Source organism: Peromyscus californicus, unplaced genomic scaffold (assembly GCF_007827085.1).
Source record: "Peromyscus californicus insignis strain IS unplaced genomic scaffold, ASM782708v3 Scaffold_4__1_contigs__length_199733344, whole genome shotgun sequence".
Taxonomy (NCBI): Eukaryota; Metazoa; Chordata; class Mammalia; order Rodentia; family Cricetidae; genus Peromyscus; species Peromyscus californicus.
Window position 1 is genome coordinate 158,071,923 of NW_026294562.1, and position 23,134 is coordinate 158,095,056.

A 23,134-nucleotide genomic window follows, 5' to 3' on the forward strand; every position below is an offset into this window, starting at 1 on the left:
ACTGGAAATGAGATGGCTGGCTTCAGCCTACACACACTCACGCACATAAGTAACCACGGGCTTTATGGATGGAAATATCGCTCTGCAGTCACGTCACAGTAAATCTAACCTTTTATTTGCAATGAAACCATGGGTTTTATATGCAATTTCCAGTGAAAGCATATTCCAGTAATGCTAGTGTGCACCGTGAATGCCAGGTCCAAGAAGAAAAAAGCTGTTAGACCGCAGTATGTGGAAAGAAACGTGGGTACAGCAAACTGAATAATCATCTGTGCATAGCTGCCACGTTTGGCGTGGCTTAATCCAGATGCAGTGGCTTCTTTTTAAAAAATGGTACATAAGTGTGTTTCTCATTTATAAAGCTTCCTTGGCTCTTTCCTTATTTCCAGACTTTCTGTGTTGGTGACCTCCATGAATTTGACACTCCCTATCTGGATTAAAGGCGTGCGCCACCACCGCCCGGCGATCTACTTATTTTTGTTTTGGGCACAGGCAACAAGTGCAGATGCCCGCAGAGGCCACAAGAGGGCGTCAGACACCCCACCCCACCCCGCAAGCTGGAGTGACAGGTGGTTGTGAGCCACCTGACAAGGATGCTGGGAACCAAACTCAAGTCTTCTGCAAGAGCAGTAGGAACTAGCTCTAAACCACTGAGTCATCTCTCCAGCCACAAGTCTAAAGTTTTGTGAACAGACTCTCCGAGATCAACTTTGGATAACACTGGTGTTGAAGGTAGAATTATAAATCAGAAATGAAGGAAATGTGTCCATATTATATTTCCAAAGTTTAAAATGCCTATTCCTTCTAATCAGGAATCCCCTGTTCTAGCAATTTATTCTTCCAGCACAATGTACATGTGTCCCAAGACACATCTACAGGGTAACTCACTACAGCAAGGGGTTGACAATCAAGTAAGTGTCCCTCTACACAAGACTTGTAAAGGATGGTGAAGCCATAAGTGGGATTCTGCACTGTCTTCGCAGTCAGCTCTGTGCATACCAATATGGCACCATTTCCCAAATCATATGGCTGAGTAAGGCGGGGGAGCAATGTGAAAAACAGTGTGTATGTGTAGTGTGTATGTACTTACAGAGTCTCTGAGAAAAATACAATAAATCATTAGCAATGATAGTGAGTCTAAGGGAGACCACATTGTCACTGTGTGTCCATTTCTGTCTTGAATTTTACACTGTATATGCTTATTAACGACTCAGAATGTGTAAATAAAAATAAAACCTTTTGAAAACTGCATCGGATTGCAATTCATCATGGAAGTCAATAACTGTGAAGAAAAGACAAAGGCGGTTCAGAAGGGGGAAGAAGAGGCAAGAAGCATAGGGACAGAGGAAGGGAAGACTGTCGGCCAGGAGCGGGTCTTCCGAAAGCACTGTGTTCCGGTCCAGACTGAACCCGCGTTCCTTCCTAGTCTCCCCACTTTCTCCCATCTCCTCCCCACCTCCTCTGATTCGCCATCCATTTCCCTTCTAGTCATCCATCCACATTTCAACTTGTCTGATCCCTTGTGTTCTGCCTGCCTCTGAGGAGCCTCTATCGTCTTCTCCACCAGGAGGCTCGGAGCCAGCCCTCCTGCTCCTGGTGCCAGTACATGGCCGTGCTTGCCAGGTACACACTTCGTGCACCCTGGACGTACAAAGAGTGTGAAGAAGCGGCATGAAGATTAACAGCCCCATCTGCCATCCGCCCTCTACTGGAACTCAAAGTAGTCTGCGGAGTTGTCTGTGGAACTCAAAGTAGTCTGCGGAGTTGTCTGTGCTTCGCTTCCTTAAGACGCCACAGCCCTGAACTTATCCTCCCATTGATCGAACGGCGGCCAGCATGCAGGAGGACGTACCGGGGAGGTTGAGAAATCTAGAGAAATGAAATGCCACAAACTTGGGACTCGCAGTGTTATGCACGAATTCTGAAATGTCTCCCACATTTTTTAAGTTTTGGTCCCTAGCTGGCAGTGCTATTTTGGGAGGTTCTGGAAACTTTAGGAGGTGGAGCCTGGCTGGAGGAGAGCAGGCCTTTCAAAGGTATATTTATCCCCCTCCCTCTCACCCTTCCTCTTCCCTACTTCTCCCTCTCCCTCCCTCCCTTCCTCCCTCCCTTCCTCTCTCCCTCTCTCTCTGCTCTTCCTATTAGCCCTGATTCAAACAGGTATCCTCTGCCACAAGATCCCCCAGCCATAATGCTCTGCTCAGGTGCAAGAAACCAGGCAACCATGAACAGAACACTCTGAAACCGTGAGCCAAAATGAGTCTTTCGTTCCTGGTTCCTTTCAGGCATTTTCGATCATAATGATACCAAGGGAACAAATACATACACTCACACAAATGGACCAGGGTCGCAGCAGACTAATTAAATGTCTGTGTTGGAGATCTCTGCAGAGGTGCCAAGGCCCAGCAGCAAGGAAGAGAAGAGGGAGGAGAGAGGTGAAGCTCCTGACTTCATGCCTTTCCTCTTTTATTAAAACATCTCTTGATCCTTCTTTAACTCCTTTCAATGACATGTCACTAACAGTGAAGCCAAAATTCTATTTGGTATTTTGTACTAACTTGAAGTCCACCAAACGCCCATCTGAACACTTTTGTAAGTCACAGGATGCAGCATTTCATAAGCACATATACTTCTGCTACCCAACTCTCCCACACGCTGATTGACTCTCTTTTGTTACTAATTTAAAATGCTACAACTCAGAGCTATCCCTGTACCAACCCAGTGTGTTTTTACAACTCTCACCCACTTTAAAAACAGCCATGTCATTTTCACTACATTTGGAGGTTATTTGAAAAGCTAGAAACAGAGGCTGCAGAGATAGCTCAGTGGTTAAGAGCATGTTTTGATCTTGCAAAGGACCCAAATTTGGTTCCCAGCACCTGTATCAGGTGACTCACAACTGCCTGTAACTCCAGCTCCAGGGGAGATCTGATGCCCCCTTCTGGACTATACGGGCACTGCACTCATATGTACAATCTCTCTCTCTCTCTCTCTCTCTCTCTCTCTCTCTCTCTCTCTCTCTCTCTCTCTCTCTCTCTCTCTCACACACACACACACACACACACACACACACACACACACATTTAAAAATAAATATGAAGCTAAATCTTTAAAAAGTTAGATGGCCAGCCATCAAGTTTGGTTTCCAGCACCCACACTAGGCAATTAACAATCACCTATAACTTCAGCTCAGAGGATCTGATGCCCTCTTCTGACCTACATGGGCACCTGCATGCATATGATACACATATATAGATTCAGACAAACACACATATGCGCATAAAATAGTTAACAAATAATTTTTAAAGTTAGACGTAAACTAATAAAATGTTTTCTTTGTTAGAGCAGCACTGTGGCAGATTTTTCTTCCTTTTGGAAATCTGTTACTTTTCTTACACTCTCCAGAGAAGGTGAACAAGGTAAACCCTGCCACACCCTGTGTCCTAGTTAGCTTTAACTGTCAACTTGATATGGCCTAGGGCCACCTGAGAAGAGAGTCTCAACTGAATCATCAACCAGACTATATCAGCCTGTGGGAGTGTCTGTTGGGAGTGTGTCTTGCTTTTTAATTAATGTAGTGAGCCCAGCCCACTGTGGGCAGCATCATGCCCTAGCCAGGTGGTTCTGGGCTGTATAAGAAAGCTAGCTAAGCACGAACCTGTGCAAGTCTACAAACAGCCTCCTCTGAGGTCCCTAGTGTATTTCTTGGTCAAATGAGTTATTTGGCAGGAAGCAATGCTGTATAGAATAGCAAAATCGTCTGCCTTCAAATTCCTGTTTGCATTGCCGTTCTGACTTCACTCAGTGATGAACTTGAAACTGTAAGCTGAAATAACCCTCTCCCTCAGCCAAGCTGCTCTTGTCCAGAGTACCCCAGAAGGCAGTGCAGGAACTGGGCCAAGATGGGCCTGCTGAATCCAGGTGGAGTCTACGTGCTCAGAGGCCCTGGACACACCACCTGACTGCCGTGTTTCTCAGACAGCCAGCTCTCACCCTACAACATAAACTCTGAGGTAGACAATGAAAGAACAGGAGAACAGAGCAATGAGGAACATTTCCAAGGTTTAAATGAAGTCAGAGCCCAGGCAGAGATAGAAATAAATGCCCTTCCTCTCCTTTATTTCCTTCCTTCTCCTTCCCTCCCCCCATTCACTTCCCTTCTTGTCTTTTCAAGGTTTTCACATGCACATGAACTAAGAGACTATTTCAAAAGCATTTTTGCCCCCACATCCACCCTTCTCTTCCTTCATAACTGTCTGTCATCACCAACATACAAGTGAACACATCTAAAAATACTCCCATCTGAGCAGGTGGTCCAGACTTGGTTCTGAAAGGTCATTCTAGAAATCTGAGGCCCACTGAGGATATAAGGTATGTCAACAGAGGTGGAGAAGAAGTACAGTCAATCTCTAAAGCCATGGCTGGCGCCTCAGAGAACTGACCCTTGAGCACAGCAAGCAAGCATGGCGATCACAGAATGATGTCTCATAGGGGAGCAGAAAGGGGGGGAACTGAGGTAAAAGAACGCCTTGAGACAGTGCCTGTGGATGTGGGGAGGAATTCTCCAGAAGGGAAGAACTGAGGAAACTTTATGATGAGAGGCTGGCCTGGTGAACCACGTCTCTGACCTGACATCTGCCATGATGATCATTGGCTATCACCAACCTGATGTGACATCTCCCTTCCCACTCCATCCCAGAACCGTGGCAAAGTGGGCCGGATGGCCCTTCTACAACATCACTGGTGTGCCAGGGTTTCAAAGATTTTTATTCCACATGGCAGTTAAGCTGGGGAGCTCAGACTGCCTTTCATCTGGCTGGAAGCCAGCCACTTGGAGGGTGGTTTTAATTCCTGGGATATGGAGTCACACAGTCAGGAAGCAGCCCTGACCCCAATAAGGTCAGTGCTGTGGCCAACTACCCTGGGCTCAATTTAGAGACATAACTATGGCAACGGCCGTGCCCAATCGGTTCTTAGAGGAGATTTATTGACGGATATGCTTGAATAGCAGGGCCATTAATTGCAATTACCAGACAAGACACTTTGCTCATCTTGGGGGACTGAATGCCAAAATGCCCTAACAACTTTAAAATCCCATTTGCTCCTAGGCTCTCTGCTGGTCTCACAGTTTGCTCCAGATTCCCAGTCCTGGGGGCTACGGGGCAGAGATGGGTGGAGGGAGAGGAGAGAAAGGGGCATCACTTGAGATGGCACCACCTGAAGAAGACAGCAAGAGCAGGAGCTGAGGCAGGAGCTTAAGATTTGCATGCAGTCCCTGCCTGACCCCTCACAAAGACAAGGCAAAAGTAGTCCATCCATGTCCTATTGGCTGGTCCCACCAGCAGTCATAAATAAAACACCTTCCAACTTTGCTTTCTAGTCTAGAAAATGGCCGTTTCCTCCAACATACTCAGCTCAAGCTCTCCCTACTGTTCATCCCAAGCATCCCAAGCCTGGAAAACTCATCAGTGGATTTTGTACTTCTGGTCTACCTCAAGGTAGTCTCCCCCGAACACTCCCTCCTGTAGCTTTACAGGGTCTTTCTACGAAACCTGGCTGTCCTGGAACTCATTCTTTAGACCAGACTGGCCTCAAACTCACAGAATCTGCCGGCCTCTGCCTCCCAAGTGCTTAAAGGTGTGTGCCAGCACAGCCAGCCCTCCTACGCCTCTTATTTCCTTTTAGCACTGACGTTGTACTGCACATTGGTCTGTCTGTTCACTGGCCTCATCCTACATCCCTGGTAAGACTCCCAGGTCCATGAGAGCAGACGATCACTGTTCTTTCCAATGCTGACCTGTGAGTGCCAGACACCACACCCACCACACAGTCCACACTCAAGAAATATTTCCTAAGGGCCAATGAGGTGACTCAGTGGGTAGAAGGGTTAGCATGCCTGATGGCCTGAGTTCAATCCCCACATCTCACAAGGTGGAAGAAGTGAACCAACTTCAGAACGTTGTCCTCTGGCCTACACACACACACACACACACACACACACACACACACACACACACGAATAAGTGAATATTTGTTGAAAGCCACGTACAGTGGCACACACCTGTCATCTCAGCACTCAAGCAGTCCTGAGGCAGAAGGATTATGAGTGCAAGGCTATGGTGCACATATATACATATGTCCACTCACAGAAAATAAAATGAAGAGATCTAATTAAAAAATGAAATAAAACATTTTTTTAAAAAGATACTATTTGGGGGACTGAAGAGACAGTGATTAAGAGAATGAACTGCACTTCCTGAATTTGCTTCCCAGCCCCCATGCCAAGTGGATTGTCATCACCTGTAACTCCAGAAACTGTGGGTCTGACACCCTCTTCCGGTCACCTCAGACACTTCACTCACGTGGCATATACAGAGAGACACACAACTACACACCACATAAGGCTATCACTTGATAATTTCTCCTTTACAGGCGAAACATCAAGGCTGCACTTGGAGTGAAGTTGGTGAGGCAGACAATGGTTTAGGAGTCTTTCAAAGGAGAGCTGAATGTGGCTCTTCACCCAAAGCTGTGGGAAGGCAAACCCCACTCCTTGGACTATCTGCCAAGGGTCTGGACTACAAGATTCCTAACATCCACGAATGTCTCACAGATGCAAAAGGGCTGTATCAGTACCCCTTCAGCCTTCATCTTGCTGATAACAGGCAAGAGGATCTTTGTCGAGTGAGGTGACTCAGGAAATTGGAACTTCCCACACACAACACTAAGGCCCATTTTCTAAGTTAGGGTTCCTGTTGCTATGATGAAACACCATAACCAAGTCCCCAGATCAGCAGGATGGAAAGGAGCTGACACCGACCTAAGAAGACACACACGAACTATAGCTATGGGTTTGTTTTTAGTGTCAACAAGGCCGTGAGACATGAAGAGCAGGTAAGGGATGGACCTGATCAGAAAGGTCAAGGAAGGCTCCCCTAAAAAACAGTTGTTTTGTTAAGACCCAAAGACTGAGAGAAGCACTCTGGAGGATGGGGGGTGAAGCATCTAGAAAGCAGAAACATACTTCATGAGGATGGGCAGTGAGTGTCTTAGAGTTTCCATTGCTGTGAAGAGACCCCATGACCACAGCAATATTTTTAACTTTTTTTGATCCTTTGTGGGTTTCATATCATGCATCGCAATCCCACTCATCTCCCTGTCCCCCTGCTTCCACCCTCTGCCTTGCAACCTCCCCCAAAAAAACACAAAACTTAAAAGTAAAACCAAACTATTATAAAAATTAGAAAACCAAATAAAAAAAAATCTCAGCGTGGAAGCTGCAGTGTGGCCCAGTGAGTCCCACAGTTTACCCTTTAGTCCATACATCTTTACTTGTGAGTGTTCATCGCAATGAGTCATTGGTCTGGTTCGAGGCCGCTGGCTCCTGCTGCACTATAGACACTGGGCCCTCACTGGGACTCCTCTTGTATATCCTGTTGTTGTCTTGTGTCATGGAGCTCCTGGAGCTTTGGATCTGCAGGTCTGGCCCCTTCACGTGCTCCAGCAGTTCACAGATGAGGTGGGTGTTTGGGTGGGGTATCTCACAGTCCTGGTTCTGGGCCTGGGTGGTAGCTGGGTTAGTGAGACCGCCGGCTTTCCCTCATCTTTACCACCAGGGGGAGCTCTCCAGCACTGCCCCTGCAGCTCACCCAGTGCAGCAGACAGGGGGAGAGAGGGGGGCAGCTCTCCTGCTCTCATGCCCTCAGGTCCAGCTCTACTGTTTTGCCCATGAGAGGTGAAGGTCCCACTCTCCGTATTGCTGCACTTGGTGAGGGACAGAGCCAGCTCTTCCACTCTCATGTCCCCAAGGCCAGGTCTCCCACCTGTCACAGGTGGCAAGGGGTTGGGAGGGATGGCATATTTCCCTTACCCTTGCCATCCCATGGCATATGAAGGGGGGCGGGGCAGCTCTCCTGCTCTCACACCCACAGACCTTGCTCACCTGTACCCCCACCAATAGGGTCAACTCTGTTGTGCTGCCCCTGTTCTCCTGGTGCTGCGCCTGTTCTCCTGGACCACGGCAACTCTTATAAAGGAAAACATTTAATTGGGCTGGCTTACAGTTTCAGAAGTTTAGTCCATCATCATCATGGTGGGACATGGCAGCAGGCAGGCAGACGTGGTGCTGGAGAAGGAGCTGAGAGCTCTACATCTTGATCCGAAGGCAGTAGAAGCAACTGTGTGCCACACTGAGTGTAGCTTAAGCATAGGAGAACTCAAAGCTGACCCCCACAGTGGCACACTTCCCCCAACAAGACCACACCTCCTCCAACAAAGCCATACCTCCTAATAGTACCACTCCCTATTAGGGGCCATTTTCTTTCAAACCACCACAGGCAGACATGATGGAGCTGAGGCTGGGGCAGCATCAGAGACATCAGGCTGAACTTCAAAAGATGCCATTTGGAGATTCTCAGGCCCCTTCAGAAAGGAAAAGATTGAAGGACTATTGCTATAATTTGGATATTCTGTCCTCCAACGGCCCACATATGAGGAGGGACTGGAGACATTAGTAGCTGACATAGGATGCAATGGGAAGAAAGGGGGTGACAGCATGTCCTCAAGACAGATATTAAGCCACCAAGCCCCCATTTCTTGTTTCCCTCCACTTCTCAGTCACCACAAGGCAAACAGCTCTGCCCTGTCACATGCTCCCGCCACAGTGTCCTGTTCGGCTCCAGGCCCAAAGCAACAGGGTCAGGTGACCATGAACCAAGTAAGTAAACCTTGAGTTGATCTCAGGTGTTTGTGACAGTAATAGAAAGCTTAACATAGGCTAACACACATATCCCATAGTTAAATCAACAGCTTGCTGGGTGTCAGATCTGCACATTCTATTTGCCATAGCAGGAAACTGGAAACTAGACTAAGGAGATCACAAAGGAAGGCCAACAGCAAGAGGTAAAGTGAAAAGCATTCCATAGTCCTCTTAAAGTAATCAAAAAAGAGGGATTGAGATGGCTCATAAGTTAAGAGAACTTACAGCTCTTCCAGAGGACCTCAGTTCATTTCCCAGCATCCACATCAGGCAGGTCACAGCTGCCTGTAACTCCAACTCCAGATGAGTATCTGTCGACCCCTTCTGGCCTCCATAGGCACCTGCACTCACATATGCACATACCCACACACAGACATACACATATACAGATAATAGAAAAATAAAATCAATGGAAATCAGAAGAGATGGCATTCAGAGACATGTTAGCCAGACTTAACCACCTACCTCTAACTGCAGGGCTCTGCAAACGAGTGGGAAATGAACCTCCAAGCATGTTATCACCAAGAGTCAATTCAGTCACCCAGGGAGATGGACTCCACTTTACATTTCCCCTTCAACTAACACACAGAAAGACAATAAGGTAGCTGTGTTTCTTGTGCTGATGCCAATATTACTAGGCATCGATATAGCAGGGTGCTAATTTTAATCTGCACAAAGATCACAAAATTTTCCTGCTGAGAGGAAACTTAAACGGCATCTGAATATTTGTGCATTTTCCAAGCACACTCGCAGATGCTTTCATGAATACTTTATTTCTTATTAATATGCATGTTTGAAACACATTTTAATTTTTTGCAATTTTACTTATTTTTCTTTTATGTGTATGAGTGTTTTGCCTACTTGTGTACCACACAGTATACATGGATGCCAGAAGAGGGAGTAAGATCCTCTAGAATTGGAGTTGCAGACAGTTGTGAGCCACCACGTGGATGCTGGGAATTGAACCCAGATCCTCTGCAAGAGCACCCGGTGCTCTTCACCACTGAGCCATCTCCCTAGCCCATGTTTGGAACAATTTAAGTAAACTCTATGTTTTTTCATAGACTGGGCTTTTGTGGGTGTCCTTTCAAGCCTCTCTTACTCACACCTAAACATTAGGATGGACACACACACACACACACACACGTGCGTGCACACACACAGTATACCCAGAAGGTGCTCAATAGATGCTATTAGCTGAGTGGCTGACTGACAATAAATCAAAGGCTGATAATGAATCTGATGGTCAATGTCACGCAATGGAGAGATTGACTTTGCTTCCATTTAGAAGAATCTGGTTCTTAAAAAGCAATAGGCCAGAAGTGCAACTCAGTGATGGCATGCACAAGGCACTGGGTTCGAGGCCCAGCACTGCAAACAACAACAAAAGAAGAGAGACTATATGAAATTCCAAAACATGTTCCACAGGCTCCTCAAAGAATGAATACACACACACACACACACACACACACACACACACACACACACAAAGAAGGCTCTAGAAGCCAAGGCTTGGCCCCTTCCCACACAGGGAAGATGGGTCCTTCCATCTGGCAGAGTGGACTTGGCTCAAACAGAATACAAAGTGTGCCATGTGGCTGACTAACAGGTCAAAGGGAAATAAGAGCAAGCAATGGGAGGCGTGTTGTCACTGTAGAAAGGGAGTAGTGTGCTTAGGTGACAGCTGAGGCCACTGCCACTTTCCTTTCATTGATCCCTGAGTGTCACTGTGGCTACCGACCAAGTTCATGTGCTCTGAGCTGACATACTATGCATCGTAGACATGTTAACACACTCACTTTTCCAAACAGAGAACAGACATCTTGGGTGAAACCTGGAGAAAACAACCCCTAGATGTCATTGTTGCTGATGAAATATCAAATCTGGAGCCTTCGAACATTTAAATCTGAAGAGAGAGCCGTGCGGATCCGGGTAAGCCATTTAAGTCATGTAAATTCTATTCGCTTTCAACACGTCAGCGTCAAGTCCAAAGGCTTCCGGACTTCTTAACCAAATGTATCTAAGTCGCAGGGTGTTACGGTGTGCTCAGTTGCCAACAAAATCCATACGTAGGAAAAATAGGCCGAGCCCCACATGGTCATATGTGACTTGGCTCTAAAGCTCACACCACAAGTCTAAGCTGAGGACAGTGGCTGGGTGACCCCACCTACTTCTCCTCTTCTGTGTATCCGCTGATGTCTGCGTCTGTCTGTCACTGGTGTGCACTATACACTAAAGCTTCCTGCCCAGGACATGCCGAAGGAGCAGAGGGGCTGACCATCTCTCAGCTCCACTCCCTGTTTCCAATCAGCCATCAAAAAACAGCTCAGAGTCTCCCTCATGGTGGCCTTTCATTTCAGGTCACATTTCTCTGAATCTTTTACAAATACACTATTTATTGATCGCTTTCCATCAATCAGTCACATCAGTACCTCATATATATTATGTCCTTTCAACTTTTTTAGGGTGTATGGGTTTTGCCTGCATATATGGATGCACACCGTGTGCTTATAGCACCCAAGGAGGCCAGGAGAGGGTGTTGGATCCCATGGAACCGGAATTATAGATAGTTGTGAGCTACCATGTGGGCACTAGGAATTGAACCCCATTCCTCTGGAAAAACAACCAGTGCTCTTAATTGCTGAGCCATCTCTCCAGTCCCCCTTTAAACATTTTAACAACACTTTGAATATCATAATCCCCACATTATGATAAAATATAGCACAGAGGGGTTAAGGAATACACTGGGTCACACAGCTAGCAGGTGCTAGAAGATTCTGAAACTAAGAGCAAAACCCAGAACTCTCAAGCCATCACTAAGACTGACACCTAGGTCCCTAACTGGATGACAACTTTGTCCTCTCCTAAGCCAACCCTCTCCCCGAATACTTCCTTGGAGGTGGGTGTTAGTTCATTGAGATAGGATCTCACTATGTAGCCTAGGCTGGCCTCAAACTCTGCAATCCTTCTGCCTCACTCCCCGAACTGGTAGTATCACAGGGATGCCCCACCAGGCCCAGCTCCAAAAGGCAGCTATTGAGTGCCTCCTCTAGCTAAACCCATGCCTTAGAGCAGGTGTCTAAGTGAAATCACTGTTTCATTCAATCACTGACTGTCCTCAGCCAGAGGAACTATCAATGAACAAGACTGGCAGACTCTTAGAGCCTAGTGGGAGCTCAGTCCCACCAGGGCAGACAGATGCTGAGGCAGCAACAGCACCTGTGACTAATGACAGAACAGCTCACACACAAATGTGTGAAGAAGCAAGGCAGAGTCCCGGGCACAGAGCCTCCTCCTGAGATGCTTTCCACCTGGCTCAGCCACCACTCCAAGATGCCTTTCAGCCACCTCGCTGTCCCTGCACCGAGCCCTCCACACCAGTCAGAAGACTCTACAGCATGCAGGCACTTGTTCTGCACCCTGTCACACCTGCAGTCATGCTGGTCTGTTGTCTTCATGTACACCAAGTGACCCATATTTTTAGTTTTATTTTATGTGTATGGGTGTTTTGCCAGCATATGTTTTTGTGCACCATGTGCATGCGGTGTCTGTGGAGGCCAGAAAAAGGCATGGGACCCCCTGGGGCTGGAGTCACAGATGGTTGTAAGCCACCAGGTGGGTGCTGAGAATCTAACCCAGGTCCTCTGGAAGAGCAGCAAGTGCTCTTAACAGCTGAGCCATCTCTCCAGGCCCTGAGATGATGACCTATTTCTGAGGCTTCTTGCTACCAAGAGCTGATCACAAGGTCATCCCTTAAGGTGACTCTGAGACAGGAGCTGAAGGAGAAAGGCAGATCAGCAAGATGAATATCACAGGAACCTGGTCACCTCCTCACAAAAGCCTGAAGCCATCCACATGCCAAGTACGGAACACGCCACGCTCAGCCCAGGATACATTGCAGCAGACCCCTCCTACCTGCGTCATCACTTCTGATAAGGCCAGAAGGGGCATGAAAACCGTGCCCTAGACTTTACTGGCACCTCGAGCCTTTCTCCTCCCATTCCCAAGGTTCCCCATGCTTGTTTTTTCACGGTATATGAAGCTGGGGTCCTAAAAGTTACTTGCTATCTCTGTTATTTATGTGTGTGTGTGTGTGTGTGTGTGTGTGTGTGTGTGTGTGTGTGTGTGTGTGTGTGTGTGTGTTGTGGTTGGGCTCCTCAGTTTGGTTTGGTTTCAGTAACTGGAGATTGAACCTGGAGCCTCCCAAAGGCTAAGCAAGCATTCCACTGCTGAACAATATTCCCACCCCACCCCTTTCCTCCTGCTATTTTGTTTTTGTTTTTAATTTTTGAGACAAAAGTCTCACTAAGTTGTCCAGGTTGACCTTTGTAGTGGTATTTGCTCCACCCATGACCTTGAGCTGTGTGGCCCAAAGGAGGCTTCCTGCCATTATGTGACCTCTTATAAGGGGTTGGAGAAGGGTCACATGTCCTCCCTGCTCCCTGCTGCAGTTAAGAGCACTGTCTGTTCCAGAGGACCCAGGTTCAATTCCCAGGCTGTCTGGTGTCTGATCATGCCAGGATTTTAAAAAAAAAAAAAATGACTCATGTGACCCTTCTCCAACCCCTTATAAGAGGTCATGTACAACAGCAGAAAGCACCTCCATTGGGCCATATAGCCCAAGGTCATGGGCAGAGCAAATGCCACTACAGGCCTTGAACTTGCAATCCTCCTGTCACTGCCTTCTGAGTAACCTGAGATTACAGGCCTGCACCACCTGGCTCGATCAGGGTCATTATGTAACCCAGGCCGGCCTCAAAACTTCCGATCCTCAGCTTCGGCTCCCTCTGAGAGCCAGGAATACTGGCATCCACCACCACACCAGCTTTCCTAGTCACCAAAAGAAGCAAGAACTCCATGCTGGCAGCAGCAGCTGCCGCGGCTGCCTCGACTGACTCCTCCTAGTCTGTCACGTCAAGAGGAGCTGTCAAAATAACAAATGACATATTTTGAAGTCCAGGATTACCCCTCAGCTAGACTTCCTTGGTATGATAGGCAGTTACCTCTCCCAGTTAGTGTCTTTCTTCATCTCCCGCTTTTCATTTTCTTCCTCTGCCACGCTCATCAATAAAGGTCTCCGCTCTAAGGGAAGCGCTCCTTCTCCGGGAAGAGTCTAGCAGTACCCTATTACAACCCTCCTCAGAAGCAGGTGCTATTACCTGTCAGCAGGGTTGGGGGCATAGCAAGTAGCTCCCACCCCCTCCCCCTCAGCTGGGCTCCTACCTGGCTCCTAGTCAGATAAGTGGCAAAAGGAGACAGTCTTTCGGAGACCTCAAAATCTCATTTTCATTCCCCTTGCAGAGAGGAGAGTGGCTTTATTGACAGAGACGACTGAAAATTGCTTAAAAATTGCCAATAACCAGTCTGCATTGAGGCAGAGAGACAGTCTGGCTGAGGCTTGCTCCCTGCTCCAGCGGGCGGCCCTGCTGTGCCTCCCTTTACTGCAGCCCAAGTCTATGGCATATGCAGACTCTGCAAGGAGCCTCTTGTCATCCTCAAAAGGTGCCCCCTCCTCCCCCACTCCCAGCCTGCTGCTGAGGTTTCCTGGATCCCCACCACACACCATCGTGCATTCGGGGAATCGCTGCCAGAAACCAAACACTTAGATTGATTCAAGGACCCAAGGTCACGCCTGTGCTAGCTGGACAAGGGAAATGGCTCACTTCCCCCTGGAGTGCCTGGTGGCATAACTGCACATCCACGATAGGCCACTAGATGTCACTATCATAGCTTTTTCGGGGGAGGGGTTCCTTTTCCTTTTCCTTTTTTTTTTTTTTTTTTTTTTTTTGGCCTCAAACTCATCCTCCTCCTGGGCTTGAGTCTTGACTTTTTTTTTTGGTTTTTCGAGACAGGGTTTCTCTGTGTAGCTTTGCGCCTTTCCTGGGACTCACTTGGTAGCCCAGGCTGGCCTCGAACTCACAGAGATCCACCTGGCTCTGCCTCCCGAGTGCTGGGATTAAAGGTGTGCGCCACCACCGCCCGACCGAGTCTTGACTTTATTAATGAATGAAAAGTTTGCTCGATGTAAGTCAGAAGGAATGTACGATTAAAAGACATGATATATAAATTAACATTAGCTCTGGATTCTGTACACTTTGCATCCTGAATATATACCTAGAAATACTTCATACTTATAGTTCGGGTCTCAAGAACCATCGCAAATTACCCACCTGTCATTCATTCTCCGTAAGAGCCGCCGACCCTGTTACTAATGCGGTGTACTGGCATCTGAAATCCCTGGTGCTGGAGTCAGGAAGCTGGCTCAGTGGGCTGAAAGTGTTTTCTGTGCAAGGGCAAGGACCTGAGTTTGAACCCCTGGAACGCACAAAAAGCTGGACACCTAGTGTGAGTGTTTGCAATTCCCAGCACTCCTAGGAGAGGATGGGAGGCAGAAACAAGAGAACCCCCAAAATCTCAATGGCCAATGAGAGACACTGTGTCAGATGAGGTGAAAGGTACCAGCCAACACGTGAGATTGTCCTCTGACATCTGTGTGCCATTGCACGTGTGTGTCCACATTGATGTTTATACACACAAGACAGGTACACATGGTACACATACACAAATGTACAAAATACAAATAAATAGAAGTCATAAAATCTCTAGTGTTGTGAGACCTTTCTGTTCCTCCTTTTTTTGAGACGGGATCTCCAGGTTGCCCAAGCTGACCTTGAACTCTTGATCCTCTTGCCTCACTCTCCTAAGTTGTGATGGGATGACAGGTGTAAGCCAGCCTGCCTGGCTTTAATCTCTCCTTAAAAGAATTACTTATTTTTATTTTAGGTGTGGGAGTGCTTTGCCTGCTAGTATGTCTATGTACCATATACATGCCTGGTGCCTGCAAAGGCCAGAAGAGGGTGTCAGATCCCCTGGAACTGGAGTTACAGATGCTTGTGAGCCACCGGGCAGGTGCTGGGAACTGAACCCGGGTCCTCTGCAAGAGCAGCCAGTGTTCCTAACCACTGAACCATCTCTCCAGCCCCTCAACTTGTTTCCTATGAGGTTCTAAATAAAGCAGAAAAAGGTGTAGCAGTCATCCACGGCCAGGAAGAAGAGGAGAAAGGGCAGAGAGGCCTATTGTGACAATGGGTGTTTGCTCTAGCTCATGTGGGTCTGGCCTAAGTTTCAGCCCAGTTATTTCCATGCTAATTCATTTAGAAAAACTTCCCTGGGAGCCCCCTCATAATCAGCAGAGAGGCTGTGCCATCGAGGCTGAGATGGAACTTATAGCGTGCTCCTTGCCTAGAGGTTCTGTTTCAAGGATCTGAGCGGAATGATTCAAATTTGGGTTGGGAGTGGCCTCACTGAACCAGCTTTTTGCGGGTTCCAGGGGTTCAAACTCAGGTCCTTGCACTTGCACAGAAAACACTTTCAGCCCACTGAGCCAGCTTCCTGACTCCAGCACCAGGGATTTCAGATGCCAGTACACCGCATTAGTAACAGGGTCGGCGGCTCTTATGGAGAATGAATGACAGGTGGGTAATTTGCGATGGTTCTTGAGACCCGAACTATAATTATGAAGTATTTCTAGGTATATATTCAGGATGCAAAGTGTACAGAATCCAGAGCTAATGTTAATTTATTACTGACAGCTAGATATATGATAATATATCATGTCTTTTAATCGTATATTCCTTCTGACTTACATCGAGCAAACTTTTCATTCATTAATAAAGTCAAGACTCGACATTATTCTTCATGATGAAGTTCCCTTTTGAACCCAGAGGACCTCCTGTAATTAAACTCTGTACCTCCACAGACTAGACATCTGAAGCTTAGAAAAAGGATAAATTGAACTTCTGGTTTTACAAGGGAGGTGAAAAATGTCAGAAAGACGGAGCCCGCCTGCTCAGTGCCCTAAACGAGAAAGCAAAGTCAGAGGTGACTGCTGGCACCAGACTGTGTCCTCTGTCTCCCTCCCGGCCCTCTGCCGCCTCTCCCTCTCCCTCTGCCATTTCTGTTTCTGGTATGCGGATTACACATGGCAGGCAAGGGCTATACCCCCAGTTACAATCCCAGCCTTCCTTTGACTTTTTGAGACAGGCTGACTTTGAACTCATCGTGATCCTCCCGCCTCTGCCTCCTGATTAGCTGAGATTACAACAATCTTTTCTTTTTAAATATAATTTTTAAAGATTAGTTTTTTTTATTTTATATGGAGGGGGTTTTTTGTTTTTTGGGGGGGTTTTGGTGGTTTTTTTGGGGGGGGTTCAAGACAGGGTTTCTCTGTGTAGTTTTGGTACCTGTCCTGCATCTCACTCTGTAGACCAGGCTGGCCTCGAACTCACAGAGATCCACCTGGCTCTGCCTCCCAAGTTCTGGGATTAAAGGTGTACGCCACCACCGCCCGGCCTATATGTATGAATTTTACCTGTAGGTATGTAGGAGTACCTCATATATTTCAGGTGCTCCCAGAGGCCAAAGAGAGCCCCAGCTCCCCTGGAACTGCAGTCATAGGCAGTTGTAAGTCACCATGTTGGTGCTGGGAACCAAACCTGGGTCCTCTAGAAAAGCAGCAAGTGCTCTTAAACATGAGACATCTCTTCAGACCCAACATTTCATTTTTTGAGACAATATATTTTTTTAAGATCACAATACTATATATATATATATATATATATATATATATATATATATATATATATATATATATTACTATCAGCCAGATGTAGTGGCAAATGTCTCTGATCTCAGCAGCTGAGAAGCTGAAGTGGAAAGATCTGCAGTTCCAGGCCAGACACTGACTCAAAAAGAAAAAAAAAAGATTCTTAATTACTGTATTTCTTACACAGGCCTCTTGCCTCCTTCAATTCCCCGTGCTGTTCAAAAGACTTACATGATGAATCTCTCTATAAGAAAGCTAATCTAATCTCATTTTACCAAAGACAAAGTGTCCTTCAGAAGTATCATAACTTGAAAGACTTCCGTTTATTTATTCATGTGTGTGTGCTTGTTCCTGTGTGTACACACACACACACATACACACACACACACACATACACACACGTCATGGCACACATGTAGAGGTCAAAGAACAACATTCAGGTACAGGCTCTATGCCCTCCACCATGTTCAGGTCCTCAGGCTTGGCAACAAGCACCTTTGGGCCATCTCACCCATCCAGAAACAAGATTTCCTCAGGGTCCAGCTGCTCGGGTGTCTCATTCAGTTTCTGGCCAGTTACCAACTTGCCGTGTACAACACTATCTTTTGTATTCCCCAAATTTTAATAGTGGACTGGTTTAAGTTGCATCAGACTTCGTGGTCACTTTAGAAGATAAAGACCCATGATACTTGCAGAAGTGAAACCTTTAACCTTATCAACTAATTAAGGACCCTAAAGTAGAATAATGAGGTGTGTGGAGACAGGGACTTGGTTATCAGGGTCATCGCTCATCTGAGAACAGAATCAGATCCCATTGAACAAGTACTAGATAATTGAGTAAGCAGGTTTCCTATCTGGAACATGAAATCTTGCTACAGCTGGTTAATTAAATCATGATAAAAAACATTCTGTGGCAGGTACAAGGTGCTGAGAGTTTATTGAGACGTCCACAAGCTCAGTGGAATGATGCCTGGCTCTTTGCACTCCTTCGACTTTTAAGAAACTTTTACTACAATCTTTCTATAGAGGTTTTTGGGATTTTTTTTTTTTTTTTTTTTTTTTTTTTTTTTTGGTTTTTCAAGACAGGGTTTCTCTGTGTAGCTTTGAACCTTTCCTGGGACTCACTTGGTAGCCCAGGCTGGCCTCGAACTCACAGAGATCCGCCTGGTTCTGCCTCCCGAGTGCTGGGATTAAAGGCGTGCGCCATCACTGCCCGGCCGGTTTTTGGGATTTTATGGGGGGTGGTTTTTTGTTTGTTTTTCTTTCTTTTCTTTCCTTTACTTTTTTTTTTTTTTTTTTAAGAAAAAGTCGTATTAAGCAGAACTGGCAATGCAAGCCTTTGATATCAGCTACTCAGAAATAGAGATGGGAGAATGGAAGGTTCCAGTTCAGCCTGGGCTGAATAAAAAGTGAAAGAAGACCTGGGAATGTAGCTAAGTGGCAAAACACTTGGCTAGCTGGCATGCAGCCCTGGATTCCAGCCCCAGCACTACAAAATGTGTGTGTGTGTGTGTGTGTGTGTGTGTGTGTGTGTGTGTGTGCATGCGCAGATATTTACATGGGTGCATGTGTGTGTATATACAGATATATGTATCTGTATATACATGTATGCATGTATATATGGATGCACATATACACACATATGTAATTGCTGAAGTTTTGTATCACAGACTTTATGAAGTTGTCTGCATTTTTCAATCAGATTCTGAATTTCATTCCTTTGTACTAGTTGGTTTCTATTCCTACGATAAAACACTGACCAAAGCCAACTTGGGGAGAAAAGGTTTATTTGGTTTATCTATTACAGTATATCATCAGGAAGCAAGGGAAGGAACTGAATCAGAGGCCACAGAGGAACTCTGCTCATTGGCTTGCTCCCCATGGACTGCTCAGCAGGCTTTCTTATAGAATCCAGGACCACCAGCCCAGGGATGGCACTGCCCACAGTGAGCTGGGCCCTCCCCCATTAATCATCAATCAAGAAAATGCTCATCTATAGTCCAATCTAAAGGAGACATTTTCTCCATTGTTATTTCCTCCTCCCAGATGACTCTAGGGTGTTAAGTGGTCAAAAACAAAACAGAACAAACACAGAAACCCAGCAGAACCTTCTCTCCTAATTCCACCTCCCACACCCCCAGGAAGGTACCCAGAATTTTGGAAGTTGCTTACAATGCATTTCCTGTTTACTTAGGTAATATTGCATCCTTCTGGGGTCTTTGATGTATTTGAAGACTAGATAGTTATAATTATTGTTTTCCTTGGTTATGATAAGATATAAAGTAGATATGAAACCTTGGACTCACAAATATAGGATAAATAAAATATTTTCTTTAAATTTGCCAAATATAAATAGACTAGATATTGTAACTGTAATTCTTGCTTGAAAACTGTTTTGTTATATATAATTTTACTATGTTAAAGTTAAAACTTCCCTTTTTAATTAAACAGAAAAAGGGAAATGCTGTGGGATAATGCTTTTGTACACTGGATTAATAAAACACTGATTGGCCAGTAGCTAGGCAGGAAGTATAGGCGGGATAAGCAAACAAGTAGAATCCTGGAAGAGGAAGGCTGAGTCAGGAGACGCCAGTCTGCCATCCAGGGAGCAGCATGTAATGGCACACAGGTAAGCCACAGAACATGTGGTGACATATAGATTAACGAAAATGGGCTGAGTTTAAGTGTAAGAGCTAGTCAGTGGTAGGCCTGAGCTAATGACCAAGCAGTTTTAATTAATATAAGCCTCTGTGTGTTTACTTGGGTCTGAGTGGCTGTGGACCAGGCAGGACACAGCTACAAATGGCAACAATGTGGGGCTCGAATCCACAACCCTGAGATTAAGAGTCTCATGCTCTACCAACTGAGCCATGATTCTTAGTGTTATTTCCTAATTATTTTATTAGCATCCTTTTCTACCTGGAATGGTTTGTTTCTCTGCCCCTTCCAGTTGCTTCCATGTAGCAGAGAGTGCATTGGTAGTTGCTAGGCATGCTGCAGTAACAAACAGCTTCCAGACCTCAGGGACTGGCTACCCTCATGTCTGTATGTAGTAAATCAGCTAGGCCCACTGTCACTCTGTGATACAGACTGATGGGGTAGCCACCATTTAAAAACTGCCAATCATTAAACCAAATGGAAAAGAGGACCCTAGAGGGTATTGCACTGGCAACTGGAAGTTCCAGTATAGGGCTGATTCACTCTGCACACAACTCATTAGCCCTCATCAGTCACTGGACACACCCACTTGGCCAGGAAGTTTGATCTAACTGTGCCAAAGACAGAAAATGGCACAAAGTGGATGCCAGGAATGACAGCTGGGAAGTCAGACAAAGCTGCATCTGCTCGTTTTGCCTTGCTCAGAAGCCTTCTATTTTCTCTGGGTGGTCCTTTCTCTGTTTGGGATGGGGATGCCCGTGGGCCTGGCACTGGATTTGGAACCCAGGGCCTTGTGTGCACTAGGCAGGGTCCACCTCTGAGCTGCAGCCACAGCCCTTTCTCTAATATGTTTTTGCTCTGTTGCTTGACCCAAGAAATTTCTGATTTCTCTTGCATTGACTTTCAGATTCATGAATACTACAGTAGACATCACTCATTGGCACTTACAAGCTTGAGGCATTTTGTTGTTGTTGTTGTTTTGGTTTTTGGTTGTTGTTTCTTTGCTTTTCAGTAGCACCAGGGAAAGGGAAGGGGGAGGGCAAATGAGGGGAAGGGAAATGAACAAGGAGGAGATGGAGAAGGGGAAGAGGAAGGGAAGGGAGAGGCAGGGAGGGGAGGGGAAGAGATGGCGAACATGGGGGAATGAAGGGAAGGGATGACATTTCCATTTTGTCTCTTGTCCCTCCTTTCAGGCTTTCCTACCTGGGAATGACCCAAATTTTCTTCTCTTTCTACCCTTCCAGGCTAATCCCCCTGCCCCCATGCTCCACCTCCAACTTGTTCCAGAAAACAAATCACTCAGCCCTTTATTTTCATTTCTTCACCACTTGGCCCAAATGGTGGCGGAGTCTGTGAACCAACAGATGGAATTCTTACTTCTTTGGTTTTCCAGCACCCAAAGGCTGGTGACCTATCTTCCTTTATTTGCTTTTATTATTTTTCATTACATTTGGGGAGAGTATGTACAAGGGAACGCAGGTTGCCCATGAGCTCTAGAGGTTCCAGATCCCCCTGGAGCTGGAGATACAGGTGACTGTGAGCTGCCTGTCATGGGTGCTGAGAAGCAACAGGTCTTCTGCAAGAGTAGAATGCACTCTTAACCACTCAACCCTCTCTGTAACCCCCAGCTGGTGAACTGCTATCCAGAGACGCAGTAAATAAGATGGTAGCCATACCTAAACACTAACACATATTTTTTGCTCGTATTTTGGGTCTTCCTCTCATTTGGTAACTGATGACTCAAAAGCCAAACTCTTTGAAATGGTTTCTAAATATACAAAGAAACATTCAAAAGATACCTCACCTATCATGTCCCAGCTGATGTCAACACCAGAATCCTCTTTAACTTCCTTCCTCCTGTGCACACCCGACCACTGAGTGCGGACCCGAGCTCCTGGCTATGTGGTTCCTGCTACCCCCTAACTGCCTGCTTATTCCCGGCTTGAAAGTTGGGTGACATTGCTCCGCTCACTTCGCATTTATTTCATGGTACCAGCACAGGACCCAACAGGGCTTGTTACAGCAGAGTGTATACTTCATGAAACAGATCCAAACCACAAACAGAATGGCTTACTCAGAGTTACTAGGCCAAGCTCACCAAGTCAGACCCTACAACCCCTGAAAATCTTTCAAGAATCTCAAGATGGCTAGGCAAGAAAAGGAACTTTCAGTCAAGCTTGACAACCTGAGTTCAATCCTTGGGACCTACATGGTAGAAGGAGAGAGCCAACTCCCAAAAATTGTCCTCTGACCTCTACACACAGGCTGTGGCACACTCACATGCAAATAAATAAATGCAATTTTTAATTTTAAATTTTTTCTCTTAAGAGAAACTATTTTCGAGCAAAGATATTCCTCAAAGGCAGCACAGTCTCTTATCAGACACCTGAGTCCCACAGGGGTAGGACCTCTTTATTTTCACATACAGTGCCTCTGAAACAACAGTCCAAGCAGAGCCTGGGATGGTGGGGACACATCTATCTACACTCCTGGCTACTCTGGAGGACTAAAGTAGAAGGATCACAACTTCAAGATCTGCCTGGCCAGACTGAGCCATCTGTCTCAAAAAACTCAAAGAAGACCAGGGCTGGGAGACATAGCTCAGAGGAAGAGCCCTTACCTAGTACGTGCAAGGCCCTGGGTTCAATCCCCAGTACCTCAGGGCAGGATATATGGTTCAATGGGTAAAGGTGTTTGCTACCAAGCCTGAAGGCCTGAGTTCGGTATCAGGGCCCATTTCATGGAAGGAAAAACTAGACTCCTAAAAGCTGTCCTCTAGCCAGCAAAACCCTCCACAAACACCATAAATAAATGGGTAAATACTAATTTAAAAATATTTAGATTTGCCGGGCGGTGGTGGCGCACGCCTTTAGTCCCAGCACTCGGGAGGCAGAGGCAGGCGGATCTCTGTGAGTTCAAGGCCAACCCTGTCTCGAAAAACCAAAAAAAAAAAAAAAAAAAATTTAGATTTATTTTGTGTGTGTGAATGGTTTACCTACATGTATATCTGCACCATGTGTGTGCCTGGTGTCTATGGAGGTCAGAAGAGGGTAAGGGATTCAGATCCCCTGAAACTGGAGTTGTTCATAGTTGTGAGCCACTATATGGGTGGT

The 23,134-nt window shown here is 46.3% G+C and overlaps 1 long non-coding RNA gene across 4 annotated transcripts in view; it reads right to left on the reverse strand.

Annotated features, from left to right (window-relative positions):
* The window catches only part of LOC128095684 (uncharacterized), a 45,888-nt gene that overhangs the window by 22,334 nt on the left and 420 nt on the right, over positions 1 to 23,134 (reverse strand). Inside the window, exons 1-2 of one of the 4 annotated variants that reach the window (XR_008213297.1) lie at positions 13,982 to 14,194; positions 8,984 to 9,099 (exon numbers count right to left, since the gene is read on the reverse strand). The exons of 1 other annotated variant lie outside the window; for it this stretch is intronic. This is a non-coding gene — a long non-coding RNA (uncharacterized LOC128095684). 2 more of the 4 variants (XR_008213298.1, XR_008213300.1) reach the window with 2 other exon arrangements.